Source organism: Lutra lutra, chromosome 2 (genome assembly GCF_902655055.1).
Source record: "Lutra lutra chromosome 2, mLutLut1.2, whole genome shotgun sequence".
Taxonomy (NCBI): Eukaryota; Metazoa; Chordata; class Mammalia; order Carnivora; family Mustelidae; genus Lutra; species Lutra lutra.
Window position 1 is genome coordinate 1,678,793 of NC_062279.1, and position 14,310 is coordinate 1,693,102.

General features: G+C 58.7%; 1 pseudogene; it reads left to right on the plus strand.

Moving 5' to 3' along the window:
* The first annotated feature begins 856 nt into the window (after window positions 1-856).
* Window positions 857-13,713, plus strand: LOC125093945 (uncharacterized; annotated as a pseudogene).
* The last annotated feature ends 597 nt before the right edge of the window (window positions 13,714-14,310 follow it).

The following is a 14,310-nucleotide window of genomic DNA, read 5'->3' on the forward strand; positions in this document are numbered from 1 at the left end:
CCCCTCCAAGTGTCCCGCACACCGCTGACGCCTCAGCTCTGGGCCGCAGGCCTCTGCTTGGCGCCATGCCGGGGACCCTGCAGGTCTGTTTTCACAGACTGACATCAGGAACCTGACCTGCCTCTGGGAGACGTGGGACAGCCATGCGTCCCCGGGGACTTTCTCCTCTGGTGTCGGAGCTGAGGTTGCCAACCGTCAGCTCAGGACACAGGACGACCACTGGCAGGTCCTTGCCCGCTGACAGAGCGACAGCCCGGGCTCCCAGACGACCGCGTTGCTGAGGGCGGGGTCTGTGTCTGCCGGTCCGCATAGCCACAGTGCCTGGCGTGGGACAGCGGGTGAGGGACGAGCAGACGCAGAGTCTGGAGCCAGCCGTGGAGAAGGTCCCTTCAGAGAGCTGGTACTCGCCAACATGTGCAAACAGATCGTTCCGGACGGGGCGTGGTGGGGGTGGCCGTGGGGGGTGTTCTTGGTGAGGAACCGGAGTGCCTGGAAGCTGGCTGAGCTGCTGGCAGGGCTTGTGACAGTCTTCAGGCCTCTCTGCCCTGTGGGTGCCAACGTCAGTGCCGTCAGTTTGGGTGACACTACGGAAAGTATCGTTAGATGTCTCTGTCCTCCCAGGAACCCGCCTGCTCTTTGTTCCATCCAGTGAACACGCGTGTGGCCAGCAGCAAAGTGGAGAAGCCCGCCTCATTCTGCATTCATGCCATCGGATGGTGAAGACATCCCCTGACTGGCCGGTCACCCGCCAGGGCTCCCGGGTGGTGGCGGATCCCTTCGTGACCCTGTAATCGTGCTGTAGCCTCCTGCTCGGGCTGGCCCAGGCTCGGCACCAGTCAGACGTCCTGACAGGTGCATGGGTCCCCTGACCCCAGGCTTCGGCAGGCGGGACACAGAGCCCCTACCCCAGGATGAGCTGCAGGGGTGAGTGGGGCCGGCCTTGAGCTTGAGGGCCTCCCCCCATGCCGCAATCAGAGCACCTTCATGCTTGGGGCCCCCAAACCAGGTGCGTGTTGTTTCCCGCCCGCACCCTGCTGCCCCTTCCCAGTGGAGTTCCCGTGAACTTGCAGGACGGGCGGGAGGTCCCCGTACAGCAGCCGCGTCTGTGGGACCCTGGAGCCCCCACGCCAGCCGCTGCCACTGCCGCCAGACTGACGTCCTAGCACGCTCCGTCCTGCTCTGGTGTGGGTGGTTTCTCCAGACTAAGGGATGCAGACGGTGGTCCCAGGGACTGGCCCGGGCACTGGGCAGTGCTGTCCGGCGCGGTGGTCCGGACGCCTGCCGTGGCAGCCGCGAGGAACACAGAACAGGTGCTCGCGAAGACAGGTGGTCAGATCGCGTCCGGGGTGGTGGGTGCAGACACGGGGTGTTTCTTCCCCTCGGGACTTGCTTCAAGACGCACCGAGTAGCTGTGAGGACGTTCCACTGGTTCTGAGCCCCGCCTGGCATCCAGCGTGCCAACCCCACGGGGGCCGCCAGGCCCCGTACCGGTGACCCACACCGTCCGCCTGTTCTGGACCCCAGAGCGGGGATGGCGTGCCGGGGTCTGCAGGAGCGGGGAGCCCGGGTCGGCAGGCAGCAGACTCTGGGTCTGCCCGGCGGCTCACAGGAACGGTTGGCGCGGTTGCTTCCGACCACTGCCGTACTTCCCCAGTGTCCCCTCTGTGTACTGTCCCTGCACTGGACTCCACCGTTCCTTCAAGGACGTGCTCCTTCTAAGTGAGGGCTGGTACGTGGAAATGAGGCGATGAGATGTGCTGGTTGTGCGCAGACTGTCCCGACGTCAGACCCTCCTGCCTGCAGCACCAGCCCTGCCCCATCTCGGGCAGTGAACACGGCCGCACGGCATCAGCAGTGACATGCGCTCCAACCTTCCGTGTGTACGAACCAGGCTTGGGATCGCTTCATCTATGGGGCTGCCCAAGCACCCCTGCCGCAGGGTGGTAGCTTGTGTTCTATGCCTCAGCCTGAGGGCGTCTCCCCGAGAGTGGCCAGATCCAGTCCCCTTCCCCACACCATGATCGGGTCCTTCTCTGGAGAACAGTTGGCCAGTGGCCACTGCTGCTGTGAACATTCAGGTCACTACGTTTGTATCTCTAGGGTAAATACCCAGTAGTGCGATTGCTGGGTCATAAGGTGGCTCCACTTTCAACTTTCTGAGGAACCTCCGTGCCGTTTTCCAGAGTGGCCGCACCAGCCTGCGCTCCCAGCAGCAGTGCAGGAGGCTCCCCTTTCTCCACATCCTCGCCGGTATCTGTCGTTTCTTGTCTAGCAAGCTGTGGAGAGAGCCAAGATGCCTTCAACAGACAGGGACAGAGAGGATGTGGTCCACGGACGCAGTGGAGGAGGACTCCGCCATCAGAAAGGACGAACGCCCACCGTTTGCCTCGACACGGACAGGCCTGGGGAAGTACGTCAAGCAGGGAAAGTCCGTTATCACGTGGTGTCACTCAGTTGTGGGGTGTAAGGAAGAGCGTGGAGGACCACAGGAGAAGGGGGGAGTCGGAGGGAGATGAACCGTGCGAGACTATGGAGCCTGGGAAACCGAGCGTTTCAGAGGGAGGGTGGGGGGTTGGGGGAGCCTGGTGGTGGTACTAAGGACGGCGCGGACTGCGCGGAGCACTGGGTGTTCTACGCAAACACTGCATCATGGGACACGAATGACATCAAACTGATGACGGACCCTGTGGGGACTAACACGACATCACAAAGGAAGAGACGGTGGTCGGCTTTGTTTGTTTGCTCTCAGTCTGAGTCTTCTCGAGTCCTTGGGGTTGATTTTGCTGCTTGGATCAGTAGAACACGGTCATGGTTCCTGTTCAAACCCTTGCTGAGCAGTGTCTTCCCTCCTTCCCTCCCTCCGCCCTGAGCCCTTCCCTTCCTCCCTCTGCCCTGCGCCCCCCTCCCTCCTGCACCCTGAGCCCCCCTCCCTCCACCCTGCGCCCCCCTCCCTCCTGCACCCTGCGTCCTCCCCTCCTCATCGGTAACTGATTCCATTTGCGTTCACAGCTGTCTCGAGCCATAGCTCACGTCCCTTTCAGCGCACTCATTTCAAGTGTGTGTTTCAGGGTTGTAATGTTCACAGGACCGTGCGGCCATCACCATGTCTGCGTTTGACCGCCGTCCTCGCCCAGAGCAACCCCACACCATCAGGAGCTGCTCCCTGTGGCCACTGGTGGCCCCCCGGCCACAGCAACCAAGAATCTATTTTCTGTCCGCAGGTGGGCCAGTTCTGGACGCGGCTGGTGGTGTTCTGTGAATGGTGTCCTGCACAGGGCGCGAGGCTTCTGGGCTCATCCGTGTGGCCACGCGGCATCCCTGTTATGGCCAGGGAGGTTGTCTTCTGTGGGTAGAGCACATTTCCGCCCTTCGGGGGTGGCCCACCTTCAGCCATCGTGGACGACACTGTTGGATCGTTCCTGCACACTTGCTCGGGAGGACACGTGGTCTCCTTTCTCCCAGGTGTGAGCAGGGGACGGACCTGCTGGGACACCGTGTCTCTCTGTGTGGAAGTCCAGGACGGCTTCTGGGAGTGGACACACTAGCTGCGCTCCCCCCCAACAGCTGTGAGGCTCCAGGCTCCCCCTGGCCCTGGGCCTCGTCGGCCGGTCTCCCTGGAGCCATTCTGGTGGGCGCGCAGTGATCTTGTGATGCCCATGATTTTCCTTTCCCTGGCGGTTAACATCCTTTCATTAGCTCATTGACATTTGTATATCTGCCCTGGAGAAGATTTTTTTCTAATTTTCAGGCCTGTGGTTGTGTTTCCCTTGTGTGGTGACACTGGCTGACATGCAGCAGTAGCAGAGACCGCTGGGAAGCCGTGGGCATCCCTCAGGAGGGCCCCTTCCGGACATGCCGGCCTCTGTCGGGGCAGACCTCACACTGGAGAGCGTTCATGCCCTTCAGTCAGCCAAAGCACTTGTAATTACAACAGTGCTGAATTTTGTTAGTTTTTCTCTTTTTTCTCCGGTGCATCTGTGGAGGTAATTGCATAGTTTTTCATTTTAGACGCATCATAGGATATTGAGAGATTTCCCAGGATCGAACCACCCTTGTATTCCTGTAAAAATCTCATGTGGTTGTTGGCCGTGATTCTCTGACTGCTGGGATCTGTTTGCCAGTATTTTGAAATTTACATTAATGTTCATAAGCGATACTGGTCTAAAATTCTCTTGTACGTATCGGTGCTTGTCTGTATCAGTTTTTGTTTTTTGTGTGTGTTTGTGTTTTTAAAGATTTTATGTATCTATTTGACAGTGCAAGAGAGCACAAGCAGGGGGAGAGGCAGACGGAGAGGGCCAAGCAGCCTCCCTGCCAAGCAAGGAGCCTGATGTGGGACTCGATCCCAGGACCCAGCGATCATGACCTCAGTTGAAGGCAGACGCTTCACCAGCGGAGCCCCGGGCACCCCGTCTGTGTCAGTTCTACGTATGTTGTACGCGCTTACGTGCTTGCTAAAAGCAAACTGAACTCTGCTCTCTACAGCCTGCGCAAATGTGGTAGGTCTTTCGTGAAACCATCGTGTGGCGCTTTTTGGGGTGGGGGAGCTCCCTGATGAATTTCCGACTTTCTTCTCTGGAAATTGGTCTCTTTAAGCTTTCTCTCTCTGTTGGGGTTGATCTTGGTTTTTTTGTTTTTGTTTTCCTAGAAAATTTTTTTTCCTAGAAAATTACTCATTTCATCTAAGCTACCATTTTTTTTAGATTGTGTGTGTGTGTGTGTGTGTAGAGGGCTCACACGTTTCTGAAGCGACTCAGAATAATCAGATTTCTGATTTTCCAAGAGGGCTTCAGGGTCCGCCCAGCTGAGCACAGAACTGTGAGCCGACAGTCGTCCTTCTCATCTTTCTTGGTGCCAGTGCAGCGAGGTGTTCTGATGCGCCTTGCGTGAAATGCAGGACCTGGAAACCAAACCCAGTCTGTGACGCATTAGCTCTCAACACGGTCGCCTCATGGGTGGGTGTTCTGACCGTCCTGGAAATAATACCACCTCTGTCGCCTTCAGCATCCAGGCCACACGGTTCCCTGCCCAGGGCTCGTGCCTCTGCTTCAGCAGGAGACTGAAACGAGAGCGTCCATGTGGCCCCCGGCCTCGTGGGCTGATTGTTCACTGCAGGCTGTGCAGGCTGCAGCGTAGGGGCTGTGGGGACAGAGTTAACGGCGCTTTACACAGTCCTCATTCTCTGTTAAAAGTTCACACTGAAGCCAGCGGCCTCCTCCTGGGCCCCTTCCTGGGGGAGAACAGCTAGAGGTTTGTCTCTGTTCTCAGACGTCCGGTGTGGGATGGAGCCCGTCCCACTCTTGGGCCGTGGGTGGACGTCTCTGGTGGCCCCCATCAGAGTCCCCCTGTCACTTCCACTCCCCGGTTTCCCAGGAGGTTGCTTCTGTCCCCAGTGAGATTCCCTCACCAGCAGCCTCTGAGACAGGACGTGGGGGCAGGAGCCCTTGCAGCCGACACAGGAGGCTCCTGGTGGGGCGGGGTGGGGGGGCAGTGAGAGGCAGAAGGGGAACAGCCTCAAGGGTGTCCTCAGTCCACGGCCAGCACGGCAGGCGGAGGACCCCGCCAGAAGCACAGACTGCGGGGAGCACGGGTTTCCCTCCATGTAGCTCCGGTGGAGGCTGGCTCTGCACCTGCTGTAGGCGGCGGTCGGGTCCTAGCACGCTCCGTCCTGCTCTGGTGTGGGTGGTTTCTCCAGACTAAGGGATGCAGACGGTGGTCCCAGGGACTGGCCCGGGCACTGGGCAGTGCTGTCCGGCGCGGTGGTCCGGACGCCTGCCGTGGCAGCCGCGAGGAACACAGAACAAGTGCTCGCGAAGACAGGTGGTCAGATCGCGTCCGGGGTGGTGGGTGCAGACACGGGGTGTTTCTTCCCCTCGGGACTTGCTTCAAGACGCACCGAGTAGCTGTGAGGACGTTCCACTGGTTCTGAGCCCCGCCTGGCATCCAGCGTGCCAACCCCACGGGGGCCGCCAGGCCCCGTACCGGTGACCCACACCGTCCGCCTGTTCCGGACCCCAGAGCGGGGATGGCGTGCCGGGGTCTGCAGGAGCGGGGAGCCCGGGTCGGCAGGCAGCAGACTCTGGGTCTGCCCGGCGGCTCACAGGAACGGTTGGCGCGGTTGAGACGTCAAACTCTGCCCCGCGCACTGGAGGCTGGGGACCGGTGTCGCGCGCTGCAGCTGCTTCTCAGACTCCTGATGACCGAGCGAGTCTCCCGGGCCGGTTTCTCCAGACCACTGTGGGTGTCCTGCTGCTGCTGTTACTTCGCGTGTCGAGCGGCACGGGCCTGCACTGTGGTCCCGACGCTCTGCTGTGCAGGGGGGGGTCTCGAGGGGCAAAACGCAGGTGTTGGCAGAGCCGGGGTCATCCATGGTGGCCGTGGGGGGGCCCTTTGAGTTGTTGGTGAAGTCTGCTGCTCCCCGTGGCGGGATAGAGACCCCTCGCCGCCGACTATCAGGCCGGCCCCACTGCCGCCCGCAGGGTGCGCTGCCCGCAGGGTGTGCTGCCCGCAGGGTGTGCTGCACGGCCCTTGCCCTGCTCAGCCTCCTCCGGTCCAGGCCCTCTTCCCAGGATCCCCGGGAGCAGGCCTCCCACCTCCAAGGGTGTCTGTGTTCACCCTGGATCCACCTGGTGCTCGGGGCCAGACCGTTGGACACCGCAGCAGAGCCCCTTCCCCACGATGGGGACACCTGTGCAAGCCCCAGGGGGTTCGGATGGGGACATCTTTGGGGCCCCATTGTCTGTGCCCGTCATAACGTCATGTGCCTGGTTTTCCGCTGGAATTCCTGTCCCTTTTCTGAACGTTGATGTGCTAAAGTTTCTTGTCTGTGCTAGGCACGTTTTTTAATTGCAGATCTCCTTGTTCAGTCTTCTGCCGCTTGTTCGTTTCACGGTTTACCCCATGTCGCATGAACCGTTCACACGGGTGTCATCAAGTTAACTTTGATCTCGCGGGTTATGCTGCTGGCGACTGGGGGGGGGTTCCCCATTCTGTGTCCCAGAGACGCCACCCTGTGTCATCGGATGTTAGTCCTGTAGTTTCCTCTTCCCCGTGCCCCTGGAACTCACCCTTGTTTGTGGTACGACTGGGTCTTATGGTATTTCAGGGTCACAAACCACCCCGAAACTTGGCGGTGTAAGCAACTCTTTTTCCTGTATGTGTGGCTCCTTGGGATGCAGACGGGGCCTGTTTCTGCTCTGCACTGGTGGGAGCTAGAATCCTCCAGAAGCTTCTCCACGTGTACGCCGGGGTCGGACACTGGCCAGCTCTGAGTCTGTCCCCACGGAGAGGAGAGCTCCCCCTGCCCTCCCTGAGCAGCCGGTTAGTAACTTCCCCCGGAACACGGACAGCGTTCACTTGCGCTCGTGTGTCTGGACGTGTCACAGGGCCCCGTCGGTCGGTCTGGTCTGCATATCTGGTGTCCCCGGACCATCTCTCTGCAGAGTTCCGGCCTGTCCCACCGTCCCTCCGTCCTTGCTATTCTCCTGAGTTTGCTTTGCGCCTCGGCCAGCCCATACCACAGCACAGAGCCCGGGCAACAAGGTCGTCATCGGGTCCCACTTCCTTTCCGATGCCCAGTCTGTGTAGAGAAAGGCCGCGGCCCTCCCGCAGGCCATCACGGAGCTTGAACACCACAGGTCCTGCCCTCGAGTGCCCTGTGCGCGCCTCACGGAGAGTCTCTTAGACTCGTCCCTGTCGGCCCTGCTTCCTGTGTCCCCAGAGGCCAACGCAGCAACCACTGCACATTCCAGCTCAGAACGGCTTGGCCTGTTCTAGAAGGTCCCTCAGCCACACCGTGCAGGCTCCGTCCTTGGGGCCTGGCTGCTCCAACTCACGTGTGGGCTCTGTGCACAGACTGGGTCTCAGGAGCGCACAGCCCTGGGTCTCTGCCCCCGCTGTGTCGTGCGCCTCGCTCGGCCTGCATGCTGGCTGCCGCGCGCAGCTGCTGGGTCACGGGCAGTTTCCGGCTCTGAGGCACGCGGCCGCCACCACAGCCCCTCCATGTGCACCTGCCGGTTTTCCCAGGCAAACACCGTGGGGGGACTCGTAGGGATTGCTGGGAGCTTAACTTAAGGTAAAAATCCATCCTTGCCCAAGGCAGCCACCACGGAAGCAAGGTTGTCGGCAGCGTGGCCAGTCCTCTGTGTTCTCGTGGTCCCTGGCTGCTGGGTGACCACCGAGACGTGGCCACGTCACTGCCCTGTCTCCCTCAGATCGGCCTCCCGTTCCTTTGCGGCCACTAACCCAGCCTCAGGCTGGGCTGGGGCCGCTGCCGCCTCCGAGCTCGGGTAACTTCCCATCAGGCGCCTTCCCGAGCGTGTCCCTGGCACAGCGAGCACAGGGTCCTGCTCTGTTCCAACCTAAGGAGCATGTGGCCCGCAGGCGGCCCTGGGTGCGTCTGCCTTTACGGAGACTGATGGTGTGGGTGGGCGTGGGTGGGTCCGTCTTCCCTTGTCTGCCTGTCTGTCCTCCTCCATTGCCCCTGCCTCCCTCCAAGCCCGTCCCTGTTCTTACTCCATTTTCCCGCCCCTCTTTGAACCAGACGCCTTTCCCTGCCTTCCTGGGCGGCACGCCCTCCCCCTGCACGATCATGGCCCATTTCCCCTCGGGAAAGGGCCACCTCGTTCCCATTTCACTGCTCTGTGCAGAGGCTTCTGTGTCTCGTTCTTGTTGCAGTGGTAGCGTTTGTGTTTTCACAAAAACGTGCCTTTCGGCTGCATTTCTGAGGAATGTGTAACTTTAAAATACGTTGTTCTTGTTTTGGCAAAGCTCGTGTCCGTAGTTGTTGGGGTTGTAGGTTTTGTTTATTTGCGCTTCCTTGTCTGGTTGTAGTTGTTGTTCTTGTTGTTTTTAAGACTTTTATTTGAGGGCGCCTGGGTGGCTCAGTCCTTAGGCATCTGCCTTTGCCTCAGGTCATGATCTCAGGGTCCTGGGACTGAGCCCTGCATCGGGCGCTCTGCGCGGCAGGAAGCCTGCTTCTCCCTCTGCCTCTGCCCCTGCTTGTGTTCCTGCTCTCGCTGTTTCTTTCTCTGTCAAATAAATAAGTAAAATCTTAAAATAACAAAAAATAAAGATTTTTATGTGAGAGGGAGAGAGAGGAACACAAGCAGAGGCAGAGGGAGAAGCAGGCTCCCCACGGAGCAGCGGAAGGACCCTTCCCAGGACCCAGGCATCATGACTTGAGCCAAAGGTGGACACTTAACTGACGGAGCCCCCAGCGCCCCGTTTTCTGCTGTTGATAGTGTTGCTCGGGGTCTGTTTATGTTAGTAAAGCTCCCAAGTAGTAGGAGTTTCCTGTTGTTAACCCTTTCACTTTCTCAACAACTTATTTCTGTTATTATCTCCTGTTACTTTGACTTAATTCAGTTTCTTTTTTCTAAATGTTTGTATTGAATATTTGGGTTTTTTTGCAGTTTTCTTGTTTTCTGCACTTTGAAATTACAGAATTTCCTGGAAGAACTGCTTTATCTTTGTGTTGACATTTGTTTTCATTTTCATTCAGTTCTAAATATTTCTTAACCCTGTTAGGTTTTTACTTTTAGGCCCCAGTATTACTTAGTATTTTCTTCCCCTAGATGTGGTGTTTTACAGATCCGTCCTGTTGGTGTTGATGCTGGAAACCGCCGTCCTGCGCAAGCGAGGATGTGATCGCTTGGCTGCTTCGCACTTACTGGGTTTTCCTTCGTTGCTAAATACAGTCTTCGCGACACGAGATCCAGTTTTATAAACATCCCACGTCATCTTTTAAGAATCGTCGTCTCTGTTGGATGCGGAGTCCCACGTAGGTCTAACAGCTTAGCCTTACAAATGTGTTTAAATCTTCATATCCCTGCAATGTTTCCTTTTTACAAGAGAATAAGAAACCTCCAGCCACAGCTGCCAACTTGTGCTCTTCTCTGTACAGTTGTCAGGTTTTGCCTGATGTGTTCCAAGTGCCGTGTGGTACCTGCGTGTTCCTGACGGTCCCCCCGGCCCGGCTGTTCATGGCCTCACGTTCGTCTGTTGGAGGACGCCTTCTCTTCACCCCCAAACATGGCAGAGCCTTCGGCCATTCTCCAGCCATCTGGATTCTCTTTACCGTCTTCTTAGTTCCCTCAGCTGAAGCCCGGGGCTGTCCTCCCAGCCCCCACTGCAGGTGCACCTCCCCGCTCCCACGGGGGGTGGGGGGAGACAGGTCCCCTGCCCTCGCGCCTTGCCAGGCCCCCGCGTGGCCACGAGCTCCGCCTGGGCAGGCAGAACGAGCTGGGAGGCACCTGCGGTCACCTGTACCAGGTATCAGGAACGCCCTGGCCCATGGCTTCCTCCCACTGTGGTCCCCATCCCCCAGCGTTGCCTTCTTCCTCCCTCATACTCCAGACCCTTAGCATACCTGTTCCCAGAACCAGCGCAGGAGACACCCACCTGCCTGGACCGTCTCCAGCGTCCCAGCTGCACCGTGGCCTGGTATTAGGGACATGGGCTCCATCTGGCTCTGCTCCTGGGAGGGACGGGGTCTCCAGACAGGTGCACGTGGCCTCTTCCTCCTGGTGCCTTGGTGCTGTGCCCCTGGAGGTGGCCTCACTTCCTCTCCCTGTGGAGCTCGCTGGGGCCTTGGACCCCCTTGCCTTTCCTCCATGCCAACTGCTGGCCCCACCGAGCTGTGGAAAGCCCAAGGGAGCCATCTGAGAGGTCGTGTGGAGGAGCAGTGAGTGCCAGACCCAGGGAGTACAGACCAGTACAACCCAAGAGGACCCAGTTTAGTACAGCCCAGCCCAGCATAACCCAGCCCACTGGAGCCCAGTATAGCCCAGTGCAGCTCAGCCCAGTGGAGCCCAGCTGTTGGGCACAGGGCAGGGGAGGGAGAGTCAGGGACTCATGGGCACAGATGGCTAGGCTGGAAGAGGACCGTGTCCCGGGGTGGGCAGTGGCAACCGTGGGCCCCGGTGTGCCTGCTCCGTGCTGCTGTCCTGTCCACCTGAAAACGGCTACGAGAGTACATTTCACGTTACATGTGTTTTACCACGATTAAAGCCAATACTAGTAGTAGGTGGTCGGAGTTGTTTATCGTTTGCCTTGATTTTGCTTTTACTGCAAAATTCTGAAAGAATAAGCAATAGGACTAAATTCCTGCAATTCATAAACCTGTGAACGTAGTCTGTGGCCGTGTGAAGCCATCGCAGACCTCGGGGACTCCTGTGCGGTCCACGGGTGACCCCCAGCCACAGCACAGTGGGCCGCACCACAAGGGGCTCACGCGCAAACCCCACTCGAACCGTCCCGAAGCTCCATGAGGCCGGTGGGGACCTGGGCCGACTCCCCCGGCCTCACCACCACACACCTGCGGATGGCCTGGCCCCGCGCCTCAGTCCCCCAGCCTAGGCATGAGGCCGTCCGAGACATCCAGACTGCCACTGGGAGATCACAACCCCTGGGGGGGTTACGTGCTGGCCATTCTCCCCCCGGTGGGGACCGACGGTGCGTGACATGTGGTCTCTCCGGAGCATGGGACGGGAGCCCCACAACTGGAAGCCTGTCTGCGTGCGTGTGTGTACACACGCCAGGATGTCCATGTACCTCGTGGCTCACGGATCCCATCTGAGTTTGTGGTAACGGGCACGGAGTACGTAGCCCAACAAGTATTACCAGGTGCTGGGAACGTAGCATTTTGGGGGAGGACACGTTTGGCAGATCTGGGTGACCCCGTAAGAGCACATGTGGGGAGAGCCAGGGACTGAGCCCAGGGAGGGGTCCCAGCCGTGCGTGGTCCTCACACACTTGCTGGTGGGTCTTCCTTAACACCCGGTCATACCCTCACTGGCCCGCCGCCTAGCGATCCAGGCCTTTCCCAGGGCCACGCTGCCTCTGGAGTTCTCTGCAGTTTCGGGACAACAGATACCCAAAGGCATCCACGGGGAACGTCCAGCTCTCACCATCAGAGGGGCCTCTCATGCTGGCCTTGAACCTGCGGCCGCTGCGTTCACCCGTTCCCGCCGCACACGGGGTCCCGCAGGGCCGTCTTCCCTCCCCACCGGAGGACACCAGTCAGCAGCCAGCGTGCAGTGATGGCTCCCGTCATCCAAACGTCCTTACATGGCCTGATCCCTCGCAGCTGCCACTTCCTCTTTGCAAGAAAATCTCCAGGAGAAGGTTCCTCAGCTTCCTCCTGTCCTGTTCTCCTCAGACCCGTGCCAGCCAGACCCGCGCCAGCCGTCCCTCCCCTGTTCCACCGCACCCCCAGGCCCCCGACCTCCCCCATCCCCTACCCAGCCAGGGCTGAGTAAGCACTTCCAGAGCCGCCTCCTACAGGGGGCCCTCCTGCCTTTCTCCCTCTTTTCTGTCGGCCTCTTGATCCTCAGAACCTGTCCTCTGTCATGTTCTGTCCATGGACGAGCTCACCTGTCCCTCGGGTTCCAGCCACATCTGTGCTCACCGGCAGCCCAGCCCTGAGTGCTGCCAGCCTCTGACGTCCCCCGTGGGATCCTGAACACATCCCGGCTTCGCACGACCGCAGCTCCGTCCCCGAGAGACTCGGGCGTTGTGCACCGTCTGCACGCGGGCCCTCGCGGTCTGGTTTTCCAGGGACTGCCGATGCCGGGACGGGCCAGCGCAGGGACAGCAGGAGCCGCAGTGGATGGTGACAAAGTGGCAGAGATGACAGCGATTTGCTCACGATGCTGTGGTTTTAGAAAAGTTATTTTTCATGAAATAAACTGCTAACGTGTGACGGATGTTATTTTTAATGAATTAATGCTTTCAAGTAGCCTCACGTTTACTTCATAGCCCAGTCAGCGTGGCAGAGCATTCTCCAGCACAGGGTCGAGAACAGCGAGGGTCCCGGGACCCAAGCCCCGAGCCCGGCTGCATCCCACCGTCGCCTCCTGCCACTGAGCCAGGAGGGACTTGGGACACCTGCTGAGGATGGTACAAAGGCCTTCCCCAGCAGGAGCACCGGCAGGACTGGGGGTGATACAGCAGGGATGACTGGGGACACAGCCCGGGGCAAGTGGGTCACAGGTGGAGTTACCGAGAGGGGCCGTCGGGACTCGGCCGTTCTAGTGCGTCTGGGCTACTGTTGCGCACACGGACTAGGGCTTCTTGGGACTTGATCCGCTGCGCCGTGAAGGCCTCTTCCCCGTGTCCTCTAATGGAGGAGGGGCTGGGAGCCCTCTCGGACCCTTGACCGCCAAAGGCCCTCCACCCTGACACGAGCATGCTGCGGGGTTAGGATTAAACATCCAGATTCTGGGGGAACCACAAGACAGAGCAGAGCAGCGGCATCCCACTAAGGTAAAGGAATGTTGCTGAAGGCGGGCCAGGCTGCCAGACCACGCCTGGGGAGGGGAGGGGAGGGGGGCACTGTGGCTCAGCGGACTCTGCAGGCCTCCGGCAAACCCAACAATGGAAAGACAGGGAAGGGTCCCGAGAGTTCAAGGGAGCCCTGAGCAGAGCCGGGTGCAGGAGAGCCCACCGTCCTGTCCCCATCTCCTGCGCTGGTCTGTCACTGACACGAGGGGACTCTGGGCCCCAGTGCATCCCAGTTCCCTGGGGTTAGAGTCTGACGTCTCCCTGAAAGGTAGTGTTCCCAGCAGTTGCCTTCTCGGTACCGCCTGGTGGCTGGGGAACCAGTGTGCAGACGTCACCTCGCAAAGAAGAAGCAGTCCCCTGCTCCTCCAACTTCCTGGGAGAAATCCAGACCCCCTGGCCTCTCACAGGTGCCATCTGCTGTTTCTCCCTCTCGAGAAATGTTAGTGGCAGGGCGCCTGGGTGGCTCAGTGGGTTGGGCCTCTGCCTTTAGCTCAGGTCATGATCCCAGGGTCCTGGGATTGAGCCCCGTGTCACGCTCTCTGCTCAGCAGGGAGCCTGCTTCCTCCTCTCTCTCTGCCTGCTTGTGATCTATGTCTCTCAAATAAATAAAATCTTTAAAAAAAAAAAAAGCCATTTCCTTTGCAATTGCACCAAAAAGAACAAGATAAACTTAACCAAAAAGTTGAAAGACTGTCCTCTGAAAACAACAAAACGTTCATTAAAGAACTAGAAGATGACAGAGCTGGACAGAAAGGTATTCCGTCTTCCTAGACTGGAAAGTGAATATTGACAAAGTGTCCACACTACTCAAAGCAACCCACAGATTCAGTGCAATCCCCATCAAAATCCCAACAGCATTTCTTCACAAAATGAGAATAATACTAAAATTTGCATGGCACCACCAAAGCCCCCCAGTAGCCAAAGCATTCTCGAGAAAGAAGAATAAAACTGGAGGTAACACAATCCCAGATTTAAGTTCTATTACAAAGCTGTAATAACCCAAACAGTATGGTTCTGGTACAAAAA